We start from the raw sequence: 23,587 nt of genomic DNA, 5'->3' as shown, positions 1-23,587 counted from the left end.
CGAATGGAGAAAAGGAGGCGATGGGAGGGGGTGAACCATGACTTAGGGACGCGCTTGTCTAGAATGTAGGGTGTGTTACAGAAGTACCCCCCACCAATTTGAACTAGTGGCCCTTTCGGCTCAGGGTTAGAAGGGGGATTTCGCGTGTCGGGATTTGGCAGTTGGAGGAGTTTTCGCGCGCGTTGTAATTTCGGGATAGCAAGGCGCGGGTTGTCAAGGCGCCAGTTTTGGGAGCATGATATCTGAATTTTTGGGATATAACAAGGCGCGGGTTGAATTTTAGGGACAAGCCTAACGTGTAATATTGTACTTGTACGTACCAAATCAATTTGCACTTCCCTCAACCAAAAAGAAAACGAAAAAAATAAAACTATTGACACCAGACAAAGAGAGAGTCTCGCCCCGTTTTACTATACAAATGCTATTCAAAGCTACTCCCTCCTTCCATCTAAATAGGGCCTAATGCGTTTTTTGATGCTAACTTTGACCAAATATTAGAGCAATAAAATATGACATGCAACTTACACAAAGCACATCATTAAATTGGTATGTGAAAGGAGCTTTCAATGATATAATTTTCACATTGTGCATGTCATGTACTATTAATCTTGTCAATAGTCAAAGGCGATCTTAAAAAATGCATTACGCCCTATATAGATGGAAGGAGGGAGTATGAATCCATGTTATGTCCAATTAATTTTTTTTGCTTGCTCTATAATGCATGTAACCTACTCATACCAACATTTTAGTGCATTCCAAATGTCTATACTATCGCTGCAATTCGAACTGAATTTGAATTCGTTTCTCTATTTCAATAAGAATCTAAAATCATGATTGTTGCGAACTTCAACCATCATTTGTGTATTATCTTAATAACACACCACATGATTACTATAGAGATAGATATGAACTATGTGTACTACATGAACTCGAATTCTATTTTTTGAATACACTTGATGTTGATTCCAAATAATAGTACATTTGATGTATTAACTATATATTCATAATATAAAGCATGTTCCATATGTACACCGTGTTTATCACACAAAGTATAGTGCCCCGGCCGCCCCCTACATTATGACAAGTATTTAGACCTGAGCTGCAAAAGCCACACATTAGCCCAAATTATAATCAATGTTCTATATATTATACGTAGTACTAGCAAGATGCCCATGCGTTCCACATAACATCAACATGATCAAGGGGAGGCCTAATTTGCAAATATGGAGAGGGGTGTGGGTATCTTTTCTCAAAATTGCCATAGTCTCCTTCCTATCCATCAGATATAAATCAGACGGCCTATATTGCAGGATGTCAAGCACACCATCATCAACAACTCCATCTTTTATAAGAGTAGAGATAAAATATATTATATGTAGTATAACATGTTCATAACCACACCATGTGTATCACCATTATATATATTCACACATGCATCGGTTTAAAACACTATGATAAATTCTTCAAATATCCGAATTCGCTTTTTATAATGAAGTATGATCTCTATTCGTCTTATACACCCACACAATCCTCTTAACTTTGTAGCTAGTGCTAACTTTCTCTCGTGCATGCACACGCCCACATCCCTCTCACCCTCCCTCAACATTCTCTAGCTCCATCACGCAAATTCGTCTTTTCACTTCGATCGATATGACTCTCTAGCCAGGTGTGCCTAGCACAAACACAAGCTTCCCCTCTTCTCTTATCACCATCCATGCCTCACTCCCACCACTCTCTTCATCGATCTCGTACTCGCACACTCCTTCCCCCTCGATATTGTATGCCTGTCGCACCACCTCCTAGATGCATCCCTCTCTCTCTCTATGCTTCTACCCATGCCTCATTTGCTTCTAACACACACATGCATGTATACTGATCGATCTCCCAACATATACCTAGGTCGACTTTAACTACTTGTCGTGGAATTATCACGTCAGATGTCCCAGTGTGAGGACTTAGTCGTGGAGCCATCGAGACTAGGTTAGCTTAGAGGGGTTAAACCGGACAAAGGACACGGGGAGTTTATACTGGTTCGGCCCCTTGCGGTGAAGGTAAAAGCCTATGATCCAGTTGTGGTGTTTTTGATGGGGTCTCGATCACCATGGAGCAAATACGCTTTGCCTAGTTCTTGAGTTGTTGTCTCTTGTCCCTGAACCGCTGCCAGGTCGTCCCTTTATATACATAGGTTGACGCTCGACCGGTCTACAGAATCCCGAGTCCGGATCATACATGAGTCCGGCTCGGTTTCTTCCCTTCCTTAACTTACAATACAAGTTACACATCATAAGGCGGTTTACATACATGGGCCCTAATCCGCCATTGGGCTCTAGGCCTCTAAGTTTCTGTGGTAAAGCGCCAGAGTCTTCATCTTCATGGGCTTCTATACAAGTGACTCCTTGTGAGTATAATCCGGCCCCTCCTGGGTGGTTTATACTCAGTAGTCATATCCCCAACATTAGGCTCCAGATTGGTTTGAACTTGTTCATGTCAATCTTTATCTTAGAGAAATTCTGATTTAAACATCTTCATATTGATCTTGTAAACCGCCGTGACGTCATCTTCTGGAATCGCCATAAACCGCCATGACATCATCTGCGTAAAAAACTCATAGATAGTTCCCTTTATTAATTGATCTCCGACGACCGAGGCGACAGCTGTGTCCCATTCACCATTTTGGGCTCCTCGATTCCTCCGCCTGCCTACTTATCCATCTGTCTTTATAAATAGGACCGGAAGGTCTTTTTCTGTCCCCTTCCGTGCTTCTTCTTCCTTCTCGCGACGTCTGAGCCCTGAAGCTCCACCGCCGCCCTCGACCTTCAAGCTCCGCCTCACCACTGGCCGCTGCATCAACCTGATCGTAGCAGAGAAACGCAACACCTGCTCTGCTGTTCAATCAGCATCAGTAAGTGCTTCTTCTCATATAACAGATCTGCATTAGGGCTTCCGCTGTTCATGAGTGTTCTTCATCATCCCCGCTTTTCCTCTTTTAGATCGCGTGATTTGATCTGAATCTGATAATAAAGGCAGACAATAGTAGTTTAGCATCTCTTTCCAATCACGGAAGATACCCTTCTTCGCATAAGATCCCATCTGAGCATATACGTTCTTCTGCTGTCGCAATTTTAGGTTACAAATTTGTCTCCTTTTCCGAACTGTGGTAGATCCAAAATTATAACACCAACTTGTGAAATCTGTTTCTGCAGCACTTAGTAACTTTCAGATCTGTTTTTTCTATACCACTGTAGGCGGTTTAACCTTCAGAAAACCATAATCCGCCAGGTACCATTAGCCCTCACTTAAACCGCTAGCTTTACTTGAACATCAGTATCCGGTTTAACATGCAAAATATGTTTTGATTGACTCCTTCCCCCAGTTTGACGCCGATTTATACATATCAATCTTGAACCATGAACCGGCGTTTGAACTTCTTTTACAGCTTGTCATCAAAATTGGCCAAACAGTTCTCCTCTTGCGATTGGGTTCCCTCCCGGGTTACAGAAGAGCAATTGACTGGGTATGTTCTGAATAGCGCTTTACCAAAACAAGAAATCATCCATTGGAGACTCCCGGGTACTAAAAATCCTCCTGAACCTCAAGATGGAGAGTTAGTTTTGTTTGCACATCATCTGGACCGAGGGTTTAGCCCTCCCGGATAAAAAAATTTCCGTGACGTACTTGCCAGCTTCCAACTCCACCCTCAAGACATTGGACCAAACTCTGTGTCCAACCTTTGCAATTTCCAAGTATTTTGTGAGGCTTACCTTCAAGAAGAACCGACTGTCATGGAAATATCACGTCAGATGTCCTCGTGGAAGGACTTAGTCGTGGAGCCATCGCGACGGGTTAGCTTAAAGGGGTTAAACCGAACAAAGGACACGAGGGGTTTTATACTAGTTCGGCCCCTTCGATGAAGGTAAAGGCCCACGTCTAGTTGTGATGGGATTATTTGGGTCTCGATAACCAGGGAGCTAAACACGCTATGCCTGGCTCTCGATTTGTTGTTTCTTGTCCCTGAACCGCCGCCGGGTCGTCCCCTTATATACATGGGTTGACGCCCGGCCGATTTACAGAGTTCCGAGGCCGGCTCATACAAGTGTCCGGCTCGGTCTCTCCTTTCCTATCTTACAATACAAGTTACATAAACATGGTGGTTTAGCACTATGGGCCCTAATCCACCTTTGGGCTTCGGACCTCTAAGCTTCATAGTAAAGCGCCATCTACTGGGTCTTCGTGGGCTTCAATATAGTTGAGGGTGAACCGGCCCCTCCTGGGCGGTTTACACTCACTAGTTATATCCCCAACATTAGGCCCTAGATTGATTTGAACCGGTTCATGTCAATCTTCAGTACTTTAAAAATCCTGTGAACATCTTCCTTCATTTCTCGTAAACCGCCATGATGTCTTCTCTTATAAACTTTGTTAAATCGCCGTGATGTCATCCTCTGGACACAACAACGGATCATCATGACGTCATCTCTGTAAAAAACGATTAAAAAGATTCCTTCATTAATCATATCCCGAAAATCGAGGCGTCAGCCGCGCCCACTTTTGCCGCTTCAGGCTCCTTGATTCTCACGCCTGTCGCTTATCTTCCTGCCCCGTTATAAATAAACCCAAACGGTCCTTCCATTTTCTCCACTTTCTTCTCATCTTCCTCCTTGTGACCCGAAGAGCCCCAGCGCCGCCGCCGCCGTCGACCTTCGAATCTGCACCGACCAAGGCCACTGCGTCACCCTGTTCGTACCAGAAACCCTGCAACACTCCTCCGCCGCTGAGTGGCCCTGGTAAATTCTCTTTCCTGTAACCCTAGATCTCCATTAGGGCTTTGAGTTCATCTGTGTTCGTCGCCGTTCATCAGTGCTTCTTCGCCCTTCTCTTAGCCTTTTTACTGAGTTCATATACGCCTGGTAGCTTTGATCTGTGGCTAGATCCATAGTTTTAGTTCACCATACCATAGCGTCTTGTTGTTCCTGAACAGACTCCATCTGGATCTTCTCTGTTCCTCTTAGCACCATTGTAGGGCTCAGGAAAGTTTTCTTTATTTAACCACGATAGATCCAAAATTATACTGCCATATTGTGAAACCTGTTTCTATAAACACTTAGTAGATTTTCAACTCTGGCTCTTCTGCCTAAGGGCGGTTTAACCTTTAATGGTTGGCAATCCGCCATATGCCATTAGCCCTCACTTAAACCGCCATCTTGACTTGAATGGTAACTGCCGGTTGACCTCACATGTATGCTTTGATCAACTTCCCGGTTTAACACCGATTAGTGCACTTGAACCGTTAATCGTAAACCGACCTGTATTTTTCTTTTTCAGTTTGCTTTCGAAGATGACCAAACAATTCTCTGCTTGTAACTGGGTTCCGTCGCGGATCACGGAGACACAAATCAACGGATATGTTATCACTTGTGCCTTAGCCTCAAAAAGGGTCCTTCATTGGCGAGTCCCGGGCTCTGAGTGCCCTCCTGAACCTCAAGATGGAGAGGTGATTGTATTTATGCAACACTTAGACCGGGGATTCAGCCCGCCCGGATCAAAAATTTTTTGGGATGTCCTTGCGAGCTTTCAACTCCATCCACAATATATTGGACGAATTCCATGTCCAATATATGTAACTTTCAAGTGTTATGTGAAGTTTACCTTCAAGAAGAACCATCTGTAGAGATTTTACGGGATTTTTTCCATTTAAACCGCCGTACGGAGTTCTCTAACGGTCCCAACACGGAACTTGGTGGGGTATCAATCCAGAAGAGAAAAGAAGTTGATTTCCCTCATGCAAAACATCATAGCCATCCCAAAGATTGGAACCAAACTTGGTTTTATTGCCGGAATACTGCCCCTGCTGGAGAAAATCCTTTGCCGGGCTACCGCCCTCACCGGCTTAGCAATGGCCATCCGTTACCACTATGCTTAACTGCCAAAGAACGGCAAACTTATGCACCTCAAATCGCCAAGCTCCGGGCTCTCCTGGCCAACGGTTTGACTGGTATTGATCTCGTCCGCTGTTGGGTTTCTTGGGGTATTCTGCCTTTAAGTCGCCGCCCCGGATTAATGCATGAATATAGTGGCAACGTCAAAGATCCTCAACGATATCATGAAATAGAAATGACAGACACTGAAGTTACTGAATCTGTGAAGAAGATGCTTGACAAACCGATCGCCGCATGCAGCCAAACCGGGTTGCCTCCTTTTTGCACCGCCAACAAACCGCCAGCGGTAAAGTTTAATTTAATGCTCACTGATTCGCCTCCGCTTTAACAATGTGCTAATACTCCTTTGTTTTTATTTCACAGGACAATAGTTCCTTCTGGAAGCGGAATAAACCGGCTAGGGCTCCTCGTGCAAAGAGCAAGGTCACCAAGAAAGCTGCCAAGAAGAAAACTACCAAGTCTTCTGATCCGCCAGAAGATATTGACGAATCAGATCCAGAGGTAGAACTTGACTCGCTTGGTTCCTTTTTCATACAGCTTATTGACAATGACTATTCCCAAGATGATGCGGCGGCCAGCCGTGCGGACCATGTTGAGGTAATCTCTCTTTCCTCCGATTCAGATCTTGTGCCGGTTCAAAGATTTCGCCGTGCAGTTCGGAAAGTAAAATACTTTCACCCTCTTGCTTATTTGGATCCAAAATTTTCTTTGAAGACACAGCAAGCTGAAGAGCGTCTCACAACCTGGCACAGTGGCCAGCAAATCACCTCTTCCGGTTTACCAAATACACCAACCCGAAAACGTCGTCCAGAGGTTACTTGTTGTCCCAAAAAACTTTATCCTTTGAAGGGTTTCTTCAGATACCCACTTAATCCGTCTGATCCGAATTTCCAGGCGTCTTCCAATTCGTCTGGCGGTTCATCAACCACTAAGCTGCCTCCCGTTAAAACCGTCCCTTGGTAAGTAAACCACCCTTCATATTTTTCCTTCATAGTTCGGGTTACCGTGCTAATCTTTTGTTTTGATATCACAGTGCCAAAGCCCGCATGAGCAAGAAGGCTAAAACCATTGCCCCTATTGGTGAAGTTGAACCGGAGAAGGCTCCTGAGGGTTCCGGTAGAAATACTGATGTTATGGATGATTCCACCCCACAAGGTGAGAACACTGAAGCTAATCCGCCGGAAGCTGACCCGGCCACTCATATTGATCCGTCGAGCCCTCATGCTACTCCTCCAAGCCCGGCTGCTGATCCGCCGAGCCCGGCTATTAATCCGCCAAGTCCAGCCAGGGGTACCGTCAATCCACCAAGTCCACCAAAAGGTGATGATGACGATGTTGTCATTACTGGCACGACTCACACTAGTCCCGGTAATCCGATTGTCTTGGCCAAACATACTGCCAAAGAGGAATTCACTGCAATGGGCAAGGGGAAAGGGAAGACGGATGTATCAAACTTCGTCAACCTTAGCACCGAAGAACTTCATTCCGGTTTTTTAAACCGCCTTTACACCAGCCGTGACTTTGAAGCTGGTTTGGTAAACCTGATGAAGGAGCGTTATGAGGTACTTTTCAAGAACACTTTGAAATTTACTCTATTCTGTATATCTTATCCATTGTAGCCCCCAAGGGCCGGGTTATCTCTTGTAGATAAACCGGGACTTCGATATAAAGAACTCTTCAACGTAGTAGCCCCCAAGGGCCGGTTTGTCTTCTTGAAGACAAACCGAGACTGTCTGTCCTTGTTAATTGCCTCTACTTATAACTGATCAATTGTGCATTAGCCCCCAAGTGCCAAGCTTAATACCTGGATTGAGCCTTGGGACTTGAAAAATACTCACATAAAAAGCAATCCACATTAGCCCCCAAGTGCCGAGTGCATAACTTGTTATGTGCTGGGGACTTTAACAATTTCATCTTCTGACTTTCGCAGACTGAGAAGACTATCAAAGAATCTCAAATCGCCGACCTTCAAGAGAACATCAAGTCTCAGCAAGAAGAGACCTCTAAAGCCAAAGAGGGACTAAAGGATGTTTTTACAACCATGGAGCAATTGAAGGATGGCTTCAAAAATGAACGCGCCAACTAGGAGACAGAGAAAGCTGCATTGTTGACATGGGCTGAAGATGCCAAAGCAGCTCTTAAACCGGTAACGGAAGAGCTGGCAGGGCTAAAACATCAAGTGGATGCTATGACTTCTACAGTCTTTGGTAAGTACTTTGTTATAGCTGGTTTGAAAATATCTTGAACTCTGCCGGTTTAACATTGAATTCTTAAACCATTGCATGTAATCGCATTGCTCAGTTGGGCACAGATATGCAGATGAAATTTAAGGCAACATACACTTTGATTGAGCAATTATACACCGGTGCCCAACGGGTTATCTATGCAGTCTCATACAACAAACCGGCACCAACATTGATCAAGGACACACTAGCAAGATTATCCATGACACCGGCTCAGATAGAGGAGGTGAAGCGATCTACTGCCAGGGCTGGCGCTTTACTGGCACTGACTCGGGCCAAAGCATGGATATCTGACTTGGATCCAGTTGGTATTGCCAAGGGATTTCCAGATGAACAAGAAGACGGGTCAGCATTTGATAACGAAGCCCTCAAAGCCCTGACAAAGGAGTTGCGTCCATTATCAAGTCAACTGGCTGCAGAGGCTAACTTGACTGTTCATCGGTCCTTTTACAATGAAAGGAACCATCGAGTTGATACGACTATGACAGAAGCGCAAAGTCTTATCCCGCCAATCCGTTAGCACACTTACGCCCCTGATGTTGACCCGTCCAATCTAATAAGTGAAGAAGCTGTGTTTCAGGCTCTAACCCGGATTGACTGGACCACCATTGACTGCCAGCCTCTGGGTGGAGAGGAGGAGGTTGAACCAGCGCCGGAAGATCCATCAACTTCACGTCGTCCTGGCAATGAGTCTTAGTCCGGTATTCGAATTACTTTGACAGACTTTGTTGTGTAAAAACAATCAGCATTTTTGGCCTCAAAACGCCTTATAATAGGCTAGTTAAAACTCTTTGATCTATGGTAGTGATGCATGATTTTGTTGATCTGCCATGATACATGTTATGTTTGTTTATACTTTGATAATATCATGCCATCCTGATGTCTGCATACAAAAAATTTGTCCTGGCGGTTTACCGCCGGACGGGTCATAATGCCCAAGGTAAAGCCTGATTGATAATCAAACTTGGATAAATATGAAATAATTCATACATGTGATATGACATCACGTAGTTGGTTTACCAACTTTGATTGTAATAAGGGCGAAGAACCAAATTCTTGAGTTTCTATAACTCTCATCATGTAGTGATGGTGTGTAATACTTCATGCCGGGTTACGATGAACACTAGATGATCAAACTGGCGACATATAGTCCGAGCCAGCCCGGGTTAACAAATGCCGGTTTGATAATAAGATCTGATAACAGTTAGTTGACAACCAAGACGGGTTAACAAACACCAGGTTAATAATAAGGTTTGACAACTTGTAGTTGAAAACCAAACCGGGTTAACAAACGCCGGGTCAATATGATGACTAAAGAGCCAGACCAGATCAAAAGATACTGGTTCAACATAAAACTCATTCAAAGAGAAAACTTGACAAAGGCAAATAAAACCGTGTAGTCGAGGCTTTTCGAGGGCTGCCAGGCCCAAATTCGAGTCTTTTCGTGGGCTGCCAGGCCGCTGAGTTAAACCATTTGACAAAGCCTTTTAAGATGGGCCTCCAACTAACCAATCGTCGTTTTAACTTTGACAAGTTCAGGGTCTCAATGAGAGTAAGTGTCAAACGTTCGGCAGGTCATGCCAGGATTACCTGGATAGGAGTGGCTTACTTGATGAAGGCAGGTTAACCCAGGGTTTTAGGTGAATACACCAGGCTTCCAAGCCGTGGGTCGATACCCAGCTACAAGGGTCCTTTCAAACTCTTTGTTACTTTACACAAAGAGCCTCCAAGTAACTTTGTGAGCTGTGCTCATTCGGTGCCTATGTTTGAGCTGTGCATAGCATCCAAACTCTCTTTGGCCCCTTGGGTGTGAAGCTCCCGAGCTGTATTGTGGCATGATAGCCAGTTTAACAGGTAGTACTCCGCTTTGGCAGCTCAAGCCCCCATGTAACTCAAAAGATACTTTGAAAAAAATAGCAGAGGCCCTGCTTATAGCAAGGATGCTGGTTTATTTTATTGATCATAATATATACATTGTCGAAATATGTACATAAGAGTAGCCTATGGCTCAAGTATAGTAAGGCTGAAGGAGAGCTATGTTCCACGGCCACCGGGTCTCCTCCTCAGAACTGCGTGAGTTGTCTCGAACGTCAATGAGGTAGTATGATCCGTTGTGCAGATTCTTGCTGACCACAAAAGGCTTCCCAAGGTGGGGATAACTTGTGCATATCGGTCTGATCCTGAATGAGCCGGAGCACCAAGTCGCCTTCTTGAAAGGTTCTTGTCTTACCCCGGCGGCTGTGATAACGCCGCAGGTCTTGCTAATAAATCGCTCAACGAGCCAAAGCCATATCCCGTTTTTCATCTAATAGGTCCAACACCTCCTGGCGTGCTTGCTCATTGTCCGCTTCAACATAATTGGCAACCCGGGGCGAATCATGACGAATATCACTTGGGAGGACCGCCTCTGCCCCGTATACATGAAGAAAGGTGTGTAACCCGTCGATCTATTGGGAGTGGTGTTGATGCTCCATAACACAGAAGGCAATTCCTCCACCCAAGAACCCGGCGTCCACTTTAAAGGAACCATGAGTCGGGGTTTGATACTGTTCAAGATTTCTTGATTGGCTCTCTCTGCTTGACCATTGGACTGGGGGTGCACCACAGATGCTAAATCAAGACGAATGTGCTCTCTCTGACAGAAATCCTCCATCTCACCTTTAGAAAGGTTTGTGCCATTATCCGTGAAGATGTTATGTGGAAAGCCAAAACGGAAGATAATCATTTTGAGAAATTGAACCGCCGTAGCTGCATCACACTTGCTGACAGGCTCTGCTTCAACACATTTAGTGAATTTGTCAACCGCCACCAGCAGGTGGGTCTTCTTATCCTTGGAGCGCTTAAAGGGTCCCACCATATCAAGACCCCAAGTGGCAAACGACCAAGCGATATGAATCATCCGTAATTCTTGAGCCGGAACATGAGCTCAGCGTGAAAACTTTTGACAAGCGTCACACCGCTTTACCAGATCCTCTACATCAGCATGAGCTGTCAACCAGTAGAACCCATGACGAAAAGCTTTAGCAACTAGGGACTTTGAACCGGCATGGTGACCACAATCCCCTTCATCAATTTCCCGTATGATCTCTTGGCCTTCCTCAGGAGAAACACAATGTTGAAATCTGCCTGAAACGCTGTAGCGGTGTAACTCACCATTGTGAATAACCATGGACTTGGATCGCCAGACTATCTGCCGGGCCAGAACTTCATCGTCTGGTAACTCGCCCAGGTTCATATACGCCAGATATGGAACCGTCCAATCCGGCACAACATGTAAAGCGGCCACCAATTGGGTCTCCGGATCAGGAACAGCTAGCTCCTCCTCTGTAGGCAACTTAACAGACGGGTTATGCAAGATATCTAAAAAGGTATTGGGGGGTACCGGTTTACGCTGAGATCCCAGCCGGCTCAAATCGTCCGCCGCTTTGTTTTTACGCCGACCAATATGCTCAACCTGATACCCTTTGAAGTGACCCGCCACAATATCCACCTCGCGTCTGTAAGCCGCCATGAGTGGATCCTTAGAATCCCAAGTGCCAGAAACTTGCTGCGCCACTAGATCAGAGTCTCCAAAGCATCGTACCCGGCTTAAATTCATCTCCTTGGCCACACGAAGCCCATGGAGTAAAGCCTCGTACTCAGCTGCATTGTTAGTACAGGGGAACATTAAACGGAGGACATAACGAATTTTATCACCTCGAGGGGAAGTAAGGACAACTCCAGCCCCCGAGCCCTCCAATTGCCTGGATCCATCAAAGTGAATAGTCCAGTATGTATTATCCGGTTTGTCCTCTGGTGCTTGTAACTCGGTCCAATCATTGATGAAGTCAATGAGTTCTTGAGATTTGATGGCTGTCCGAGGCATATACTTTAACCCATGGGGACCAAGCTCAATTGCCCACTTTGCAACCCGGCCAGTTGCCTCCCTGTTCTGAATTATATCGCCCAAGGGAGCGGAACTGACCACTGTAATGGGATGGCCTTGAAAGTATTGTTTGAGCTTTCGACTTGCCATAAAAACTCCATATACCAGCTTATGCCAATGCGGATATCACTGCTTTGACTCGATGAGCACCTCATTGATATAGTAAACCGGTCGTTGAACCGGATATTCCTTGCCAGCCTCCTTGCGCTCCACCACAATTGCCACACTGACAGCACGGGCATTAGCAGCCACGTACAATAACAAGGACTCTTTATCAACCGGAGCAACAAGGACCAGCGGTTCAGCCAACTGCCGCTTCAAGTCTTCAAACGCCGCATTAGCCGCATCACTCCAGACAAAGATGTCTGTTTTCTTCAACATCTGGTATAGAGGGATCGCCTTTTCTCCTAAGTGGCTAATAAACCGGCTTAGGGATGCAATTTGGCCTGCCAGACTCTAAACATCATTGATGCACGCCGGTTTAGCCAAAGATGTAATCGCTTTGATCTTCTCTGGATTAGCCTCAATGCCTCTGTTGGACAGCAGAAAACCTAGGAGCTTGCCTGCCGGAACACCGAAAACACACTTGTCCGGATTGAGCATCATCTTGTAAACACGCAGACTGTCAAAGGTCTCCTGGAGATCCTTTATCAATGTCTCCTTCTTCCTGGACTTTACCACAATGTCATCAACATAGGCATGAACATCGCGCCCAATCTGAGTGTGAAGAAAATTTTGCACACAGCGCTGATAAGTTGCCTGGGCACTCTTGAGCCCAAATGGCATAGAAACATAGCAGAAGGCTCCAAAGGGAGTGATGAAGGCGGTCTTCTCCTGGTCCTTAACTACCATTTTGATCTGATGATAGCCTGAATAAGCATCCAAGAAACTCAAGCGCTCACAACCCGCCGTCGCATCAATGATCTGATCAATACGCGAGAGAGCAAAAGGATCGGCCGAACAAGCTTTGTTCAAAACTATGTAGTCCACACACATGCGCCAATTGCCATTTTTCTTAAGAACAAGCACCGGATTAGCCAACCACTCAGGGTGAAACACTTCAACGATAAACCCAGCAGCCAACAGCCGGGCTACCTCCTCACCAATTGCCTTGCGTCTCTCCTCGTTAAAGCGGCGAAGAAACTGCCTGACCGGTTTAAACTTGGGATCAATATTGAGAGTGTGCTCAGCGAGTTCCCTCGGTAGACCTGGCATGTCAGAAGGCTTCCATGCAAAAATGTTCTGGGTCTCACGGATGAACTCGATGAGCGCGCTTTCCTATTTTGGAACCAGATTTGTGCTGATGCTAAACTGTGTAGACGAATCGCCAGGAACAAAGTCAACAAGTTTAGTCTCCTCAGCCGGTTTGAATTTTAGGCTTGGGTCATGCTCAGTGGTGGGCTTCTTCAGAGGGGTCATGTCTGCCGGATCAACATTGTCCCTGTAGTGTTGCAAATCTTCTGTAGTGCAAACCGACTCAGCATAAGCCGCATCACCTTCCTTGCAATCCAAAGCAATCTTACGACTTCCGTGAACCGTGATGGTCCCCTTGTGACCCGGCATCTTCAGCTGCAAATAAATATAACAGGGCCTTGCCATGAACTTTGCATAGGCCGGCCGTCCAAACAGTGCGTGGTACGGGCTCTGGATCCTCACCACCTCAAAGGTCAATGTTTCAGACCGGGAGTCATGCTCATCACCAAACACAACCTCCAAAGCGATCTTGCCAACAGGATATGCCGATTTACCTGGTACTACACCATGAAACACAGTGTTTGATGGTTTAAGACTCTTGTCTGTCAACCCCATGCGACGGAAGGTCTCATAATACAGAATACTGATGCTGCTTCCTCCATCCATAAGCACTTTGGTGAACTTATAACCTCCCACCTGAGGTGCCACCACTAAAGCCAGGTGACCTGGATTGTCAACCCAGGGCGGATGATCCTCTCTGCTCCACACAATGGGTTGCTCGGACCACCGCAAGTAGCATGGTACTGCCGGTTCAACAACATTAACTGCCCTCTTGTGAAGCATCTGGTCTTGCTTGCACAAACTAGTGGTGAACACATGATATTGCCCATCATTCAACTGCTTTGGGTGACTCTGATAACCTCACTGCTACTAATTTCCTTGATTATTCTGTTGGTTATTACCACTTTGGTTGTTTTGGTTACCCTAATTATTCTGAAATCCAGAGCTTGAACCGCCGCCACCATGAAAACCTGGATCTAAACCGCCCGATGGACCCTGATCATACCGGAAAAGATCAGAGTTTTTGAACTCCTTCATAATGTGACAATCTTTCTAGAGATGTGTTGCAGGAACCTCCTTGGTCGCATGCTTTGGGCAGAGCTGGTTCAATAAACGCTCCAGATTCATTCCGCCGCCACGCTGGGGCGGTTTACCCTTACGACGCTGCATATTAGCGTTAGCCACAAAATCTGAATCTGCTTTGCGCTTACCATTATTCCCATGGCCTCCTTGGTTGTGCTGCTGTCCCTTTGCACCATCGTTCTTCTTTCCCTTCGCCGGTTTCTCCTCATCAGAATCGGGATCCTTGGTGAGGGAGTCCTGGATTAGGGGGTGTCTGGATGGCCGGACTATGACCTTTGGCCGGACTCCCGCACTATGAAGATACAAGATTGAAGACTTCGTCTCGTGTCCAGATAGGACTTTCCTTGGCGTGGAAGGCAAGCTTGGCGATGTGATATGAAGATCTCCTCCCATTGTAACCGACTCTATGTAACCCTATCCCTCTCCGGTGTCTATATAAACCGTAGAGTTTTAGTCCGTAGGACGAACAAAAATCATACCATAGGCTAGCTTCTAGTGTTTAGCCTCTCTGATCTCGTGGTAGATCAACTCTTGTACTACCCATATCATCAATATTAATCAAGAAGGAGTAGGGTTTTACCTCCATCGAGAGGGCCTGAACCTGGGTAAAAACATCATGTCCCTTGTCTCCTGTTACCATCCGCCTAGATGCACAGTTCGGGACCCCCTACCCGAGATCCGCCGGTTTTGACACCGACATTGGTGCTTTCATTGAGAGTTCCTCTGTGTCGTCACCCTTAGGCCCGATGGCTTCTTCGATCGTCAACCACGACACGGTCCAGGGTGAGACTTTTCTCCCCGGACAGATCTTCGTATTCGGCGGCTTCGCACTGCGGGCCAATTCGCTTGGCCATCTGGAGCAGATCGAAAGCTACGCCCCTGGCCATCAGGTCAGGTTTGGAAGCTTAAACTAAACGGCCGACATCCGCGGGGACTTGATCTTCGACAGATTCAAGCCACAGCCGAGCGCGCCGCACTGTCACGATGGGCATGATCTAGCTCTGCCGCCGGACAGCGCCCAGAGCGCCGCTCAGGTGTCCGCTCCGACTATTAGCTCGGAGCCGACTGCGCCAGCCGGGGACGGACGGTTGGACGCCGCCCCAGGAGCCGCAATCTCTACGGTGATAGAGCCGAATACCAGCCTAGTCCTTTGCAAGGCCCGTGACTCCAAGGTGCCGGACTCCGTTCCGGACTCTGAATCTTCCGCACCCCTTCCGATCGAACCCGATTGGGCTCCGATCATGGAGTTCACCGCCGCGGACGTCTTTCAGCACTCGCCCTTTGGCGATATCCTGAATTCACTAAAGTCTCTCTCTTTGTCAGGAGAGCCCTGGCCGGACTATGGTCAGCATGGTTGGGATGCGGACGACGAAGAAATTCGAAACCCACCCACCACCCACTTTGTAGCCACTATCGACGATCTAACCGACATGCTCGACTTCGACTCCGAAGACATCGACGGTATGGACGCCGATGAAGGAGACGACCAAGAACCAGCACCTATAGGGCACTGGAAAGCCACCTCGTCATATGACATATACATGGTGTACACCCCCAAAGTAGGGGATGGCGATGAAAAAACGGAGGACGACCCCTCCAAGAAGCAACCCAAGCGCCGACATCAGCGGCGCCGCTCTAAATCCCGCCAAAGCAAAAACGGCGAATCCGGCATCGGAGACATCAACACCCCGGACAGTGCCGAAGACAACCCCCTCCAGCAGGATTCAGCGCAGGAGGACGGAGGAGCCAGCCCTCATGAGAGAGCGGCAGACAGGGAGGTCGAGGATGACAATTATATGCCTCCCTCCGAAGACGAGGCAAGCCTCGACGATGATGAATTCGTCGTGCCAGAGGATACTGTCGAACAAGAGCGGTTCAAACGCAGGCTTATGGCCACGGCGAGCAGCCTCATGAAAAAACAGCAGCAGCTTAGAGCTGACCAAGACTTGCTAGCCGACAGATGGACTGAAGTCCTGGCGGCCGAAGAGTATAAACTCGAACGCCCCTCCAAGAGCTACCCAAAGCATAGGCTGCTACCCCAACTAGAGGAGGAAGCAACTAAACCTACATCACCAGCATACGATGCGCCCGATCAGCCACCTCGTGGCCGCGACAAAGAGGCCTTTCGGCCCTCAACTGAAGCTGCACCCCAGCGCCGCTCCAAGAATACCAGAGCACGGGGAAACGCAATAGACCTGCGAGACATATTAGAGGATAAGGCAAGGCAAACAAAATTGATCTACGGATCGCGTGGGCGCCCCACGTCACCTGACGATAACCGTCACGCCGGATATGATAAATACGGCCAGGCCGAACACAACAGACAAAGCTCATCCGAGCTGCGTCGCGATATAGCCCAGTACAGGGGCGCCGCACACCCACTATGCTTCACAGATGAAGTAATGGATCATCAAATCCCCGAGGGTTTTAAACCCGTAAACATCAAATCATACGATGGCACAACAGATCCCGCGGTATGGATCGAGGATTATCTCCTTCATATCCACATGGCCCGTGGTGATGATCTACACGCCATCAAGTACCTCCCGCTCAAGCTTAAAGGACCAGCTCAGCATTGGCTTAACAGCTTGCCAGCAGAGTCAATTAGTTGCTGGGAAGACCTGGAATCTGCATTCCTTGACAACTTCCAGGGCACTTATGTGCGACCACCAGACGCCGATGACCTAAGCCACATAATCCAGCAGCCAGAGGAATCGGCCAGACAATTCTGGACACGGTTCCTAACCAAGAAAAATCAAATAGTCGAGACGCCGAGGCCCTTGCAGCCTTCAGGCACAACATCCGAGATGAATGGCTTGCCCGGCACCTAGGACAGGAAAAGCCGAAATCTATGGCAGCCCTCACGACACTCATGACCCGCTTTTGCGCGGGAGAAGACAGCTGGCTAGCTCGTAGCAATAACATAACCAAGAGCCCTGGCAATTCGGATACCAAGGACAACAATGGCAGGTCACGTCGCAACAAGCACAAGCGCCACATTAATGGCGACAATACTGAGGATACGGCAGTTAATGCCGGATTCAGAGGCTCTAAACCCGGTCAGCGGAAGAAGCCATTCAAAAGAAACCCTCCGGGCCCATCCAGTTTAGACCGGATACTCGATCGCTCGTGCCAGATACACGGCACCCCGAACAACCAGTCAACCACACCAACAGGGATTGTTGGGTGTTCAAGCAGGCAGGCAAGTTAAGTGCCGAAACCAGAGACAAGGGGCTGCATAGCGATGACGAGGAGGAGCCCCGGCCGCCGAACAACAGAGGACAGAAGGGCTTCCCCCCGCAAGTGCGGACGGTGAACATGATATACGCAACCCATATCCCCAAAAGGGAGCGGAAGCGTGCTCTCAAGGACGTCTATGCGTTGGAGCCAGTCGCCCCAAAGTTCAACCCATGGTCCTCCTGCCCGATCACTTTTGATCGAAGGGACCACCCCACTAGCATTCGTCACGGCGGATTCGCCGCATTGGTCCTAGACCCAATCATTGACGGATTTCACCTCACTAGAGTCCTCATGGACGGCGGCAGCAGCCTGAACCTGCTTTATCAGGATACAGTGCGAAAAATGGGTATAGATCCCTCAAGGATTAAACCCACAAAGACAACCTTTAAAGGCGTCATACCAGGTGTAGAAGCCAGCTGTACAGGCTCGGTTACACTCGAAGTGGTCTTCGGATCCCCGGATAATTTCCGAAGCGAAGAGTTAATCTTCGACATAGTCCCATTCCGCAGTGGCTATCACGCCCTGCTCGGACGAACCGCATTCGCAAAATTCAATGCGGTGCCGCACTACGCATATCTCAAGCTCAAGATGCCAGGCCCTCGCGGAGTCATTACGGTAAATGGAAACACCGAACGCTCTCTCTGAACGGAGGAACACACGGCGGCCCTGGCGGCGGAAGTACAGAGTAGCCTCTCAAGGCAATTCTCCAATCCGGGTGTTAAACGTCCGGACAACGTCAAGCGCGCCCGAAGTAACCTACAACAAAACCGGCTGGCACGTTCCGAGCAAGCATAGCAGTGCGGCCCCAACCCCAGCCCTCGCCAGATGGCGATATCGGTACCACGCGTACATAATTACGCTTTGGAAATACCATGGGCATAAGGGGAGGGGCACAACTACGGCACGCCCAGAATGCGGCTCAACCGCACTTAGGGGCTCCCTATTCTGCCGTTTCCTTTTTTTATATACTTTCAGGACCCAACTATTCGGAAGGCCTGTCCGGCAATACACTCGCCGAACACACGATGCAACAGCCAGGGAGAGAACAAGCCACGTCAAATGTCCAGGTGGTCTCTATAACGAGCTAAATACCTGTTTTACTTAAAGTCCGCAGCTTGCCCCTGGAGGGGGACATGTCAAATAATCCCATCTCTTGCTTATCGCACTATTTGTATCGTTCTGCTTTCATAGCAGCCCTTTTTAATAAACAATACATAGCTCTTATCTATTATTGTATTCATCTATTTTCATACAAATATGTTCAGTCAAGACATTATGCAACCGTACACTTTGGTATGGCCAATACACCAGGGGCTTAAGCACCCCATAACATGGTGTGAGAAGACCGAACACTCTCATGAGTGCGGCACCCCGAACTTATAGCACTATATGCATCGGCTCCGAATCATGTCTTGGGTTAATAGTTGGGTTTGCCCGGCTCCCATGTTTTGGTACCTTACGTTCCGCAATGTTGGCTAAGGTAGCGCTGGGAGAACTACTGCGATTATGCCCCAGTTGAGCTGGGTTAACACCTCAGTAGAGAAAGCTAAAACTGACCGTCATGATAGTGCGAGAGACCGGTCGCTGTTCACGAGGTTTTTCGATTCCCTAAAGACTTATGCCGCTTAGAGTGAGGAGCCGAATTTATCTGGCCTAGGCGTGGATAGCGCCCCGAACTCGGTCTTTCGAATACTAGGGGCTTCGCCGAAATTTAAAATTATAGAATTCTATGGCTAAGTGAGAGTGATAAAGCATTATAAGTCCAATGGCCTTGTTTGTTGTGCTGAGCGCCTCCCTAGATAGACCCAAGAATGGGAACAAGAGCGCTCAGGTTTATCCCGAACACCCCAGCACTCGTGGCATGGGGGTAGAAGCCGACGACTTGCATCTCTCAGATTTTATAAACGGCCGCACAGAAGGTAATATTTTAAATTAACAAGCGTTGCTTAGCACATATGAGCAAAGTTTTCAACGTACAGGATAACAGATGCGAGTCTACTAAAAAATTACATCTTTGGAGCATTCACCCGCTATAAGGCGGGCACCCTTCAGGACGCCCTTATAATACATCTCGGGCATGCGATACTCCTTGCCCAGCGGTGGCGCGTCCGTCAATAGCTTCTCACCGTCCAGCTTGCCCCAGTGCAATTTAGCACGGGCAAGGGCCCGACGGGTACCTTCAATATAGACGGAGCACTTGATGACTTCAATCCATGGACAAGCGTCCACCAGCCGCCGCACCAGACCGAAATAACTCCCAGGCATGGCTTCTCTAGGCCACAGCCGAACTATGAGGCCCTTCATGGCCTATTCGGCCACCTTGTGGAGCTCGACCAGCTGCTTCAGCTGGTCGCTCAGGGGCACCGGATGTCCGGCCTCAACATATTGAGACCAGAACACCTTTTCCGTCGAGCTCCCCTCCTCGGCTAGGTAGAATGTGGTAGCATCAGACACACTATGGGGCAGATCGGCGAACGCTCTTGGAGAACTCCGGATTCGGGTAAGTAACAGATAATTCACTTTTATATGCTTGCTTTGCAAAAAGAATGCCTTACCCGCCGCTATGTTCTTTATCGCCTCGATCTCCTGGAGGGCCTTCTGGGCTTCGGCCTTAGTGGTTTTGGCACTCTCAAGAGCCAAGGCGAGCTCGGACTCTCGAGTCTTCGAGTCACGCTCCAAACTCTCGTGTTTCTCCACGAGAGCCTGGAGCTCTTGCCGCACATCCGCCACCCACACCTCCTGCTTCTCTCGCTCGGTGCGCTCCAAGGCCGCACTGTTTTCGGCCTTGGACACCGCTTCCTTCAGGGTCGCCACCTCGGTCGTGGCCCCTGCAACATTCACGTTGGTCCTGTCATTATTTGCAACCAGGTACTTCTATATACATTTACATACAGTATTACATACCCACCTTGTCCTTGAGTGCTTCTTGGCACGGCCGAGCTCTTTCTCGGACCGCTCGAGGCTCTCCTTCAATGCATTGACCTCCGCAGTCAGTGCGGCAGAGGTCAGCAGCGCAGCCTGCATTCCCATATTGACATATTTATGTTAGACTCCTGCGTATTTCATTTTAGATCCTCAGCTCGGCTTTTCTTCCCGAACGCCGAACTGAGCATCAGGGGCTACTGTCTATGCAGTAACATTTTTATATGTTTTGAATACATACCTCAAAGCCTGTTAACAGGCTTGTACAGGCTTCTGTCAGCCCGCTCTTGGCAGACTGAACCTTCTGAATCACCGCACTCATAACAGTGCGGTGTTCCTCGTCGATGGAGGCGCCGTTAAGCGCCTCCAGCAAATCGTCCGGTGCCTCCGGTTGGACGGAGGCCGCCGGGGTCGTAGGCATGCCCTTCTTGCGAAGGCGCCGCCTACCGGTCTCTGGAACCATTGATGGTTCCGGAGCGGTGTCCGGCCCAGAGCCGGACTTAGATCCCTCTGGGGCTTTACCCCCTTTGGGCCTGGAGTCCAGGAGGTCGCCTTGCGGCGCCTCCAGGACCACCTCCTCCTGGTTTAGTCCCTTTTGGGACTCCACCTCGGCATCGTCCGTAGGGAGCGGGGAGGAGGCCGTCGGAAGTGAAGCACTATTCACATCCAACGAATCCAGGGAGCTGCTCAACGAATCGCCGAGCTGAGCCTTGGGCGGACTGCATGATTGAATTTGGCGTCAGAAAATACCGAATAATAGAGGAGCGCCATAAGTTATTCGGGTATCCGGATGCTTACGATTTTGCCAGGGGCTTGACCCTGGATGGCCATTCCTCCCCGCCGTCTTCGGCATCAGAGGCGTAGTCCGGCAGAAGGGTCCTCCCGTTCTTCGACCCTCCGGCCTCCCCAGTTGGGGCGGCCTTCCTTTTCTTTCCTCCCCCCATTGGAGGGGGAGAGGCTTCTTCTTTTTCCTCCTCCTTGTCCTCAGAGGTGGAGGGTGCTTTGGGGTTGTCAGGCGATGAATCCGACACCACCAGGCGCCGAGAACTCTTTCGAGTCCCCGTGGCCTTCTTCTTGGCCTTCTTCTCCGGCACCACGTGGGGTGCCGGAACCAGCAGCCCCGTCAATCGGGTGTCTGCTGGGTCTTCTGGTAAGGGAGCCGGACAGTTAACCTGCCCGGACTTCTTCAGCCAGTCGTGTCAAAGGTAAGGGAGTTTAGATCCCGCATAGAGTCAGACTATGAAAAACAAGAGTCATGTAAAGGGTAGAATAGCTTACCTTGCTGGCCTGGCGCTGCGAGCTGAATCCGCGATCTTCGGTAGCGGATGCTTGGGCCTCAGCGCCCTTAAATAGCACCTTCCAGGCATCTTCGTACGTAGTGTCGAAGAGCTTGCTCAAGGTTTGGTGTTGTGCCGGATCAAAATCCCAAAATTTGAAGGCCCGTTGTTGGCATGGGAGGATCCGGTGGATGAGCATGACCTGGACTACGTTGACAAGCTTGAGATTCTTGTTCACCAGCTTTTGGACGCAGGTTTGAAGTCCGGTCAGCTCTTCCGAATCTCCCCACGTCAGGCCCGTCTCTTTCTAGGAAGTGAGCCGGGTGGGGAAGCCAGATCGGAATTCGGGGCCACCGCCCATTTGGGGGCGCGCGGCTCGGTGATGTAGAACCACCTCGATTGCCACCCCTTTATTGTCTCCACAAAGGAGCCCTCGAGCCATAGGACATTGGTCATCTGGCCCACCATGGCACCTCCGCACTCTGCTTGGCGGCCGCCCACTACCTTCAGCTTGACATTAAAAGTCTTCAGCCATAAGCCGAAGTGGGGCTGGATGCAGAGGGAGGCCTCGCACACGACGATGAACGCCGAGATGTTGAGGATGAAGTTCGGGGCCAGATCGTGGAAGTCCAAGCCATAGTAGAACATGAGCCCCCGGACGAACGGGTGAAGAGGAAAGCCAAGTCCATAGAGGAAATGGGGGAGAAATACAACCCTCTCATGGGGCCTAAGGGGTGGGGATGAGTTGCCCCTCATCTGGAAGCCGGTGCGCGATGTCGTCAGACAAGTATCCGGCCTTCCTCAACTTTTTGATTTGCCCCTCCGTGACGGAGGAGGCCATCCATCTACCTCCCGCTCCGGACATGATTGGAGAAGGTTGAGGTGGGAAGTGCGGACTTGGGCGTTGGAGCTCGAGTGCGCAGGGATAGATAAGCAAAGGAGGAAGAAGGAGTAAATGGAAAGGGTAGATCCTTATCCCCTTATATGGGCGGCCAAAACTACAAGCCCCCACCAGCCTAATAAAACTCGCTTATCTCCCAAGCGCGGCGGTTAGTGGCGCGGTTGGGTTACCCACGCCCGTATTGATGAGAATCCCAGAATAAGGGGACACGATCTCTGCTTTGACAAGACGTGCCAAGGAAACCGCCTCGCTAAACACGCTGAGGTGGGATAGTAAAACGATTCGAATAAAGGCTTGGCCGTGGCATGATGTCACGCTGCGGAATACGTCAGCAGATTAGATTTGTGCAGATATTATTCTCTCTACGGTGGTATGTGGAACTTATTTTGCAGAGCCGGACACTATCCTTGTGTTCAACATCTTCTATGAAGTATTCGGAGGAGGAACCCGCCTTGCAATGCCGAAGACAACTTGCACGCCGGACTCGTCATCATTGAAGCCTGGTTCAGGGGCTACTGAGGGAGTCCTGGATTAGGGGGTGTCCGGATGGCCGGACTATGACCTTTGGCCGGACTCCCGGACTATGAAGATACAAGATTGAAGACTTTGTCCCATGTCCAGATAGGACTTTCCTTGGCGTGGAAGGCAAGCTTGGCGATGTGATATGAAGATCTCCTCCCATTGTAACTGACTCTATGTAACCCTAGCCCTCTCCGGTGTCTGTATAAACCAGAGAGTTTTAGTCCATAGGACGAACAAAAATCATACCATAGGCTAACTTCTAGGGTTTAGCCTCTCTGATCTCG

This window comes from Triticum aestivum, chromosome 2B, assembly GCF_018294505.1.
Source record: "Triticum aestivum cultivar Chinese Spring chromosome 2B, IWGSC CS RefSeq v2.1, whole genome shotgun sequence".
NCBI lineage: Eukaryota > Viridiplantae > Streptophyta > Magnoliopsida > Poales > Poaceae > Triticum > Triticum aestivum.
This window is presented reverse-complemented; position numbering follows the sequence as displayed.